Here is an 11,054-nt window from a genome sequence, read left to right as displayed (position 1 = left end):
ATTTCATGAACCTAGGAGAGGAAGTTATTCTGACTTAGCTACGACAAGCTGGAGCTTTTGAATCAGCTACTGTAAGCATGTTTTTTATTAGTTTAAGAATTTGTGCGTCATTAGTGTGTGTGTGTGTGTGTGTGTGTGTGCGCAGGTGTGTGAGAGAGAGAGAGCGAGAGAGAGAGAGATGGTCACACAATGGAGTCAGCTGTCTTAACCGTTTGTGGCTTGTGTACTACAAACACATATGAGCTTCATCACTGTGTCTATCACTTGACTCTGTTCCTCTTTCGGGCTTGAACTGATGGTTAAAACTAAGGACATTATTAACTGTCTTTACATTTATTTTGAAATATGAAGCTCACAATTATGGAAAGGGTTTCCTACGAGTGCTAGTGGTGTTTGGCCAATCACAAAGCACTGGGTCAGTTGGCCAATCAGGGCAGACTGCGCTTGTGAGAAGGAGGGACTTTGTAGAAAACGGCACCTTTGAGAGAGGCGGGGCATAGAGGACCTACATTAAGAAAAATCACACAAATCCACTATATTGACACATCAAGGCATGCACAGCATGCAAATATCATTATTAAATAATATTATTTTATGAAATACATAACATTACAGTAAATTAAGTAAAACACTTACTTTCAGTGTTTTCCTTGTTAAACCAAACTTCTCTGTCTGGTCCGCTTTGAGTGAAAGAATCTAACGTCATCTCTCTGAGGAAAGTGTAGGAGTGCACAACATATTAATGTTGCTATAAATCAATATAGTGTTATACAATGCATATTTCAAATGAGGTAAAATCCTTACTTTTACTCTCTCTCTTCTCTAAGTAACGTTAACCCGCGTCTGCGCTGAATAGCCATTCAAATCTGTGAGAAACGGTTGGGCTCATTTAGGCGTGCACAGCGTATAAATATCATCATAAGTAAAATGATCTTATAAAATACATGTAAACGAGGTAAAACACTTACTTGTGGAGTTTCCTTTTGATAAAACCAAATTCACCGTCTTCTCCCCATCATGAGTGAAAGAAAATATCTCTCTTGAGAAAAAGTTTTGGAAAGAACGGCACATAAATATAAATTTCGCTATAAATCAATATAATGTTATTAAACACATATTTTAAAAGAGATAAAAACACTTAACGTAACTTACTTTCAGAATTCCCTCATAGAAAATAATTGACGTCCTCGTCTGTTCCGCTTCCTGAGTGAAAGAAAATGTCATTGAGAAAAGTTAATGCGCACACAGCAAATAAATATCGTTATAAAATGCATTACAAAACTCATTTTATGAGTACGATTATACACTTTATTTCGCTGTTTTCCATCATCATATGCGCCGCATCGCAAGCAAATAAAATGGCATCTGTGAAAAAATATTTCAGCTGGGTCAGGCACGCGCAGGCGGCAAGGAAGTCGACCAGAAGTTGAAGTCCGGGTGCCGCCATCTTGTAGCAGAACTTCGTTAGCATTCCCATTGACTCCCATTCATTTTGGCGTCACTTTGACAGCGAATAACTTTACATCTGAGGCGTTTAAAGACTCTGTTTGTCCATTATTTATTTCTGTCGCATTACCGTACAGACAGGAGGAGAAGATCGCAGGCAATTAACTTAATATGGCGTACTGGCGGTACATTTTAAAATACTATACAAAATAATTCATCAGAATACTTACTCCTGCTCACTCACACCAAAGAACTCGCCGTCTCTGCAAGATTAGCGATGGCTCCGGCCCCCTGGTGAACGGCGCCGACTCCTCTGCTCCCTCACGGACGGCAGCTGCCCCTCCACATCGTGGACGGCCAGCAGCGAGCTCGCCCATCCCCGGCAACTCACTCCAGCCCATCACCTCGAGCGTCCATGTCGGCACACTTCCCCGCCAGCTCGGTGGCACCACAGCGGTGAGGGATCTTCAGCAGTGCGTCCCTCCTTCTCCCGGGCTTCGGCACCACTGTAATAATAAAACCTTCATATCCATCCGGAAGAAGTAGGCGGGAACTGCCAGACAATCAAAATGAAACTTTAATTACAAAATAAACCCAAAACAGCGCATCAGCCCCTCACGGACGACTGATGCGCACAAATAAAAACCAAAACATAAACTAAAGCCCAGGCCTGGTCCTCTCTCGTCCTTTACTGTCATGGCTCCTCCTGTTGTATCCTTCCGATCTCCTCCGTGGGACGCAAGACCGGTGAGTGGAGCAGGTGTTGCTCATTTCAAAATAACTCCACTGGCCTCACACCGTTACTACAGCTCTCAGCCATGCCCCACTCGTCACATACCCACATCACCCCTTGCAGGCCGGGGGAGGCTCAAGGTGACCTGCGGGAGAAAAGGAGATGGAAGGATGTGGAGTGAAATAGACGAGAGAGGGGAGAGAGGAGAAAAATTTGTTCCGGTTCCCATACCCACTGCCACTCGGCCCTCCACCAGCTCGATGTAATCTTCCTGACAGTGCATGACACTCCTCCACCCGGTGGACAGCGATGGCTCCTCCAGTTTTGGTTAGCCGGCAGGAGTCCCCCGTTCCCTGCTCCTCCTCATTCTTTAGGATGGCAGCAGGCTCCGGCCCCCTGGTGAATGGCGCTGACTCCTCCACTCCCTCACATACGGCAGCCACCCCTCCACATCGCTGGCGGCTGGCAGCGAGTTTGTCCGTCCCCAGCAACTCACTTCAGACCACCATCTAAAGCTTCCATGGCGGCAGACTCCCTCGCCCAGCTCGATGGCACCGCGGGTTCACCCCAGCGGCGTGGGATCTTCAGTAGCACGTCCCTCCTTCCTCCCTGGTTTCGGCACCAGTGCAACGCTTTACAAACTCCATAATCACAGAAGAAGGAGGCGGGAACCGGCAGACATTCAAATCAAAAATTTAATAACCAAATAAACACAAAACACCTCACACCGTTCCCACTGCTCTCGCCCCCGCCCCACTCATCACATATTGCATAGTGTTTTATCATATAAATTTTCTGTGGGTCACCGAAGGAGGAATTTTGTCCAGCTGCTCTTCAGAAAATCTAATAAAAGCATCAGGAAAGTAGTCCATTCTGTTTTTACACATGATAATGTCAAATATTGCAGGTAAAATAAAACAAAATTTTGACAAAAACATCCAAACTGAAGTGAGAATGTCATGAGAGTTACAGTAGTATGTGCTATTTTAGTTTGATATAATATTATAGTGTTTATTCTTATTTTGTTATTGTAGTTTATATATTCTATAAATTCTATTTTAGTCATGTTGTTATATGCTTTTGTAATTTGCTATTTTTTAAATGCATATTTATAGTTACCTTATTTCAGTTTTAGTTTTAAGAAATGTTTGTACTTCAGCTTATTTTGGTTAGTTTTTAAGCTTAGGTGTTTCTTCTAATACTTATATTTTATTTCAGCTTCATTTCAATTACCAAAAAGTTTATTTATTTATTTATTTATTTTTTTTTTTAGTTAACAGCCACTGATTTTAATGAAGTTCTAAACGTATTAGTTTGAACTAGTCTATTATTGAAAACTTCTTTAGTTTTGGAGGAACCTGAACATTAATCCTGTCCCTCAAAGTTAAGCATAAATAAGCAGTTAATGAGCCAAGAAACACTGAGTTAATAACTCAAGCTACATTTTTTTTCAACATCCCTCCAAAACTCCAACTCTTCTATTCACTTCATCCTCATTTATTTGTATAATTAATTTATTATTATGTATGTCCTATATAATTTTTATTGTCACTCTAATAAATGTTTTATAATCTGCTTTACAAAGTGCACAATTCATGTGATAAATAAATGAATCAGTCAAAAATCTTTGTTAAAATTAGATCTGTCCTTGATGCTACCCAAGTTTTACTCAGCATCTTAAAGATTGGTGTTTTAGGCCCAGATCACATTTGTATCCTGATTATCCTAATAATTGTTTGAATGGTCTGTAATCTCAAGAACTGCAGTTAGGAACATTCAGACATCCTCCAGGCATTTTGTATCTTCTCTCAACAAGGCTTTGACTATAACACCAGACTGAGATTCATTTCTTGCCTGCTCTGATTGAGATCCACCCATGTGGCCACGACTGAAGCCTGTCATGTTGCAGGGTCTCAGGTGTCAGTGGCCATTTCCCGCTGAAGGTTCCCACAACAAGATTAAATCCATTTATCTGTTTCCAGATTGGCTAAATCCATTTCCGCTGTCATTTACTTACCGCATGTCTTCCTTCTGTGTCTTGTTTTGTTGTATGAACAAGCATGATTATCTCACCATCAGTATGTGTCGGATGTTTAATGTAGTGGAGCAGTCTGATAATATACTGTAGGCCTCTGTAGATCAAAGCACAGAGGATGAGCTCTGTTACCTGAAGGATATCAACAAATTAACAAATAAATTATCTGCTTAGTGCACTAGCTTTCTATTAGATTTTATTTGTGTTAACTGTTGTATATAGGACTTCTTGATGCAACTGCCATCTGTTAACATAAAAAAGATGCAGCAGTTTCAATAGTTAATTCGGTAACGCTTTAAAATAATGGTCCGTTGTTAATAAGTAGCTACGCAGGAAGTAATAGGTAGTACTACATTAACACTTAACTTAATACTATTAACTAATATAGAAGCAAGATTAACTAAGCAGTAAGTAATAGCTCATTTAGGACATAGGTAGTTCCTTATTAGTTATTTGATAATTACTAAAGAAAAATATCGTCATTGAGAACTACTTTGGAACTATGGCCAACTAATGAAGAATAACCAATTAATTACTAATCACAACAGCTACGTCTATAAAGTGAACAATTAGCTTCTTTATGGAAACGTATATATATATATATATATATATATATACACGTTTCCATAAAGAAGCTAATTGTTCACTTTATATTAATTTATATATAGCTAATTTGATCACTATAGTAGTTCCTGCGGACTGACAAGGTAACGCTTGAGTAATTAGTCAGGAGTTAACATGTTTTTCACTTTAAAATAATGTGCCAGATCACTGGTAGTTCCTGTGGACTGACAAGGTAACGCTTGAGCAATTAGTCAGGAGTTGACATGTTTTTCACTTTAAAATAATGGGCCAGATCACTATAGTAGTTCATGCGGACTGACAAGATAACACTTGAGTAATGAGTAATGGATTTCACAAGTAATTTACAATAAAATTATTTGACACATACTGTACAGCCATATATTTCTGTGAGGAACTAGTGATATTCTAACAGACATTGTAATCTGGAAGATGTTGTTTTGTGCTTAACACTATAAATGCAGTCAATGTTTTCATGAAGGATGCAAAGATGTTTTGACAAGAGAACATCATTATTTATTGTCACTTCCTAAAGAGAAGCCCTCCCCAGCATGATATCACTAACGTTAAAGTTATTAGAGTTGGAGACATTGAACTTAATGGAGCTCATAAAATATATCATATGGATAGGCTATATATATATATATATATATATATATATATATATATATATATATATATGTATGTATGTATGTATATATATATATATATATATATATATATATATATATATATATATATATATACGTTTCCATAAAGAAGCTAATTGTTCACTTTATAGACGTAGCTGTTGTGATTAGTAATTAATTGGTTATTCTTCATTAGTTGGCCATAGTTCCAAAGTAGTTCTCAATGACGATATTGTTCTTTAGTAATTATCAAATAACTAATAAGGAACTACCTATGTCCTAAATGAGCTATTACTTACTGCTTAGTTAATCTTGCTTCTATATTAGTTAATAGTATTAAGTTAAGTGTTAATGTAGTACTACCTATTACTTCCTGCGTAGTTACTTATTAACAACGGACCATTATTTTAAAGCGTTACCGTTTATTCTAATGACTTTAATTACTTTTTTAGTAAGTCAATTTAATTTTGGACTATATATACAGTTGCAATCAAAATTAAAGCTGCAAGCAGCGATGAACGGGCCTCGCACCCAGGCTCACCGGCAGCGAGTGGCTTTAATAAAAAGGTGAACGGTAAGAAATATGCATTTAAACTTTAAAGTCATAAATATAAGTGGAATATATCAAAGTACATTCCATATATGTGCCAATCTACATCTTCAATCTATCATTATAATGGAATATTGCAATTTAACATTGCAAAGGGCTTTAGATTACATTGACCAAGTTTGGTTTTGATCTGGATAAATCTCTAGGAGGGGTTCGTTAAAGTACAACCCCTGAAAATGGAAAAACAACACCAATTTGCAGAGAAAATTCTAAATAACCGACTTCCTGTTGGGATTCGGATTTCATACCAAGATACTTTTTTGTAGGTATTGTTGTGTTACATGTGTGTACCGATTTTTGTACATGTACGTGAAACATAGCTTCAGGTGCACTCTGTTGAAAGTGTATAGGTGGCGCTATCAAGCCATTTTGCCACACCCAATGGAATATTGGCCTTCAGATCTGTTCAGGCCAGGACTCTTATCACACATGTGAAGTTTGGGGAAGATCGGACATTTTATGCATGAGATACAATATCTTTTATTCCCATGGCGAGACAACAAACTTTGTCATGGCGCCATGGACACGCCTTTTAACGAAACCTCAAGATCTTCACAAATGTACATCGCACAGGCCTTTAGATTAGACTGACCACAAAAAAGACATTAATGTCATAAAATTTCTAGGAGTAGTTCATCGCAGTGTAAAATATGTCACTTCCTGTTGCAAAGGCCTTTAGATTAATAATACTGCTATGTCATAATTATACCCCTATTCAACATTGTTGTTTTTAAATCACTTATTTGCATGGTGGGGAATAAAATAGCCTCAAAACACAATTAAGCCTTTAGAAACTCTATTAAAAACAGAACTTGAGCTGTTACAAATATATACAGTTTGCCCATGCATGTGCTGAGTTGAGTAGCAAAAATGTCAACAGAGATCTCACAAAAGCAAAAGAGAATAAATATTGTATTTGTAACAATATTAAAACTCCATGATCACCGGAAGAAGGAGACAGGAACCAGCGGACAATCACACTGAATCTTTAATTACAAAATAAACACTCTTGTCCTTCACTGTCGTTGCTCCTGTTTTATATCCTTCCATCTCCTCCGTGGGACTCGAGACTGGTGGGTCGAGCAGGTGTCGCTCATTTCCAATCACTCCACCTTCCCGCTTCCCGCCCCACCCGGCCCGTACCACTCAAGGTTACTTACGGGAACCTGGGGGTAGGACAGACGAGGTGAGAGAAAAGGAGATTGAGGGATGAGGAGCGACAAAGACGCACTGCCGCTCGGCCCTCTACCAGCTGGGTGACACTCCTCCGGTTTTTGGGCAGCTGGCAGGAGTCCCCCGTTCCCTGCTCCTCCCAATTCCATCAGGGATGGCAGCAGGCTCCGCCCCCCTGGCAAACGGCGGCGACTCCTCCGCTCCCTCACGGACAGCAGCCGCCCCTCCACATCACGGGCAGCCAGCAGTGAGCTCGCACGTTCCCCCGGCAACTCACTCCAGCCCACCGCCTCAAGCGAACACACAACAGCGCGGTAGCCCCTCACGGACGACTGCCGCACACAAACGAAAACCAAACACAAATAAAATCCAGGCCTGGTCCTCTCTCCATCTTCACTGTCGTTGTTCCTGTTTTATATCCTTCCATCTCCTCCAAGGGACTCAAAACCTCCATTCACACGGCTCTCTGTCCCGCCCAACTCGCCACAGTATTACTATAGAAAGTCTAAGGCTATATTAAGATTTACAAGACATTGAAAATTCCTAGAGACACAGTTCTCAGCCTTATTTCTCATCTTAAAGTGTTTTACCAGAAAACATTTAAAGGAGTTGAAAAAGCACAATGTCATAAAATGTTTAATCAGAACAATGGGAGGAAAACCATTTCAGTGCAGTGTGTAAGAAGAACACTAGACAAGTATCGCCTTCATGTTGAGACATATAGCAGAATACCACTCTTCAAGAAGATCAAGAAGAACAAAAGGCCAACTTGAACTTGATAAAATTAATTTGTGTAGACCTGTGGAGCTCTCCAAGAATGCTTTATGGAGTGATGTGACCAAACAGGAACTTTCTGGACCAATGGATCAGCAGTATGTCTGCTGCAAAAAAGGCAAAGCTCATAAGCAGAAGAACACCATCTCCATTGTCAAATTTGGATGTGGATCAGTCCTGTTATGGGGTTGCTTTACTGTAGCAGGAAGTGGAAGTCATGACTGTATGAAGGACATCATGGATAATTTGAAGTATCAGGCCATTTTGACAAGAATTGTGATGCCTTTGGTGCAAAGAATGAAGCTAATGATTAATGGACTTTCCTGCAGGACAGTCATCCCAAAGTACACATGCAAATCTACTTCTGCTTGGTTCAGGGATCAGTCATAGAATGTTCTTAAGTGGCATGTTCAGTCTCCAGGCTTAATTCTCATTGCAAATATATGGTTAAATTTGAAGAAAGCGGTGGCAATGTGAAAACCAAAGATTATAAGTGATCTGGAAGCTTTTTCAGGTGAAGAATGGGTCAAGACTGTAGTAGAGAGTTGACAGAAGCTTCGAAACATTTACAGACAGCGTTTATTGATGATTTTAAAGAATAAAAGATTCTGCATAAAGGAGAGATAGAATAATTTTGAACATGAATCTTTAGAGCCAATTTGAATTTCATCATGATTCATGTTTCATTATCAGAATCACTCAAAAGTGTATTAACAAACTTTCTCTAAGACTTTACTGATGGCTTTGTTGAATTGTTTTCATAAAATGTTGTTCTCCGCAGCAAAATGTCTTGCAGGTCAAAGGGGTTGAATAATTTTGATTGCACCTTGTTAGTGTATATATATATATATATATATATATATATATATATATATATAGTGACGCGTTTCCGAGTTCTCATCAGCGTCACCCTGGAAACAGAGTAGGCACACCTGCACCTGCTCGTTATGGGCTGAGCAGTCACACCTGCAGCCCGTCAAGGCCGGGCTTTATAAATTGCACCAATGAACAGAGCGGTGAAAGATGTCTCCAAAGACTTGGCTAATGTTTCTCTGTTGTTCCCCTCCAGACAGCAGCGTGTGACCGCCATCCCTCTACAGACATGGACTACCCGGACCCACACAGCACTGTGCATCAAGAGAAAGAGAGAAGAATACCGAGCACTGGAAAGCCCTCACGTTGGCTATTTTTCCCCTTATGTTTGTCAATAAAATCCCCCCTTTGGGGAACTCACCTTGATCCTTGTGTCGTGTACTTCTTCACCCCGTCACTATATATATATATATATATATATATATATGAGAGAGATAGATTGTTTCTTCTTGGCATAGACTCAACAAGCTGTTAGAAACGTTCCTCCGGAGGTTATGGTCCTTATTGACATGATTGTATCACACAGTTGCTGCAGATTTGTTGGCTGCACATCCATGTTGTGAATCTCTCGTTCCACCACATCCCAAAGCTGCTCTATTGGATTGAGATCTGGTGACTGTGGAGGTCATTTGAGTAAAGTGAACTCCTTGACATGTTCAAGAAACCAGTCTGAGATGATTTGAACTTTGTGAAATGGTGCATTATCCTGCTGGAAGTAGCCATCAGAGGATGGGTACACTGTAGTCATAAATGGATGGACAAGCTCAGCAACAATATGTAGGTAGGATGTGGCATTTAAATGATGCTCAATTGGTACTAAGGGGCCCAAGGTGTGCCAAGAAAATATCCCCCACACCATAACACCACCACCACCAGACTGATCTGTTGAGACTTAGCATGTTTCTTTATTATCTGCAAAATAAAGTATTTTAATACTTAAGTAGAGTCAAAAACTTACATACAACACCTTTTACATACAACACATGTTTATTTTAGTTTGTTTGAAATTTTTTTTAATCTTCTTTCAGTTTTAGGTTTTAGTTTTAGTTGATAATAACCCTTCTCAAAATCCAATTGAGCAGAAGTATTTACTATAAATTCATAGTCCGATTGCTATAATGGAATCTCTTAAATTAAAACTCATTTCATAGAATATTGTGATTCATATGTATATTTAGCCAAAATTATGTCAATAATCAACTAATGTCAAAAAAATGGTACAATATAGATTGAATATTTTACAACAATCTGTTTCAAAAGAAACAGTAATAATATTTGAATAAAAAAGTCTGTGTATTGTTTTGTGTGTTTTTATAGTACACTACCATTTACATATGTGCAGATTTTACATACATTGTAATTATGTCAAGTAAGTTTCGTAATCTTTAAGACAGTACTGCTAGTAAACATTTTAAGGTACATCGTGTAAATGTACCTTAAACAGTATTATAACGATTACATTAACAATTAAAGTCATTATACCAATGCTGTCGTGTATAGTTTTAACTGCACATACACTAGTAACCTCACCTTATTTGGTCCCAGGTGAGGTTACTAGTGCAGTTTTTCATTCCCCCGAGAGTATCTGAAGGTTTCCTCTGGAGTTATAGGGCATTAGATGCTGAAATGGCAATTAATGTTTCAGCTAAAACACACTGTCAACAAATGTTCTTTATCTAAAATGGAATTTGATAAAGCGAGCTGCGGAGCCGCGGAGACAAAGATGAAACACCTCCGAAGAGAATTGTGTCAACATTTGCCATCCTGTGCCACCGGCTCAGAGAAATGGATTGCACTTCACAGCCTTGAGCAAAATGGGTCAAGGCAAGAGATGGGGGACAAGGACTCACAGGATGCCGTAAACAGGTCCAATGACCTCACATCTCCCTCCCACCACATGCCATTGTTCTATGCTGCTGAGCCACCCCCCCTCCCGTGCCCCATGTAATGAGGACATTTTTTCACATTGAGGCTTAATAACATTGTGACAGTGTGCCTAATGCTCAGAGACCCAACCCCCAACCCAACACCCCCCGCCCAAAACCAACACTGATTCTGCCAGGCAATTTTACAGTGTACTGTATTCCTCCCTTTTTTTCTGCCTCTGTAAGGTGAGTCTATTCCCGTCTGAATGAGTCAGGTAAATCCAATTCCAAAAAGCAATGGGATCTCAGACATAGAGGAAATTACGGCTGGCAG

This window comes from Carassius gibelio, chromosome A2, assembly GCF_023724105.1.
Source record: "Carassius gibelio isolate Cgi1373 ecotype wild population from Czech Republic chromosome A2, carGib1.2-hapl.c, whole genome shotgun sequence".
NCBI lineage: Eukaryota > Metazoa > Chordata > Actinopteri > Cypriniformes > Cyprinidae > Carassius > Carassius gibelio.
The sequence above is the reverse complement of the archived record's forward strand: the minus strand, read 5'-3'. Positions refer to the sequence as shown.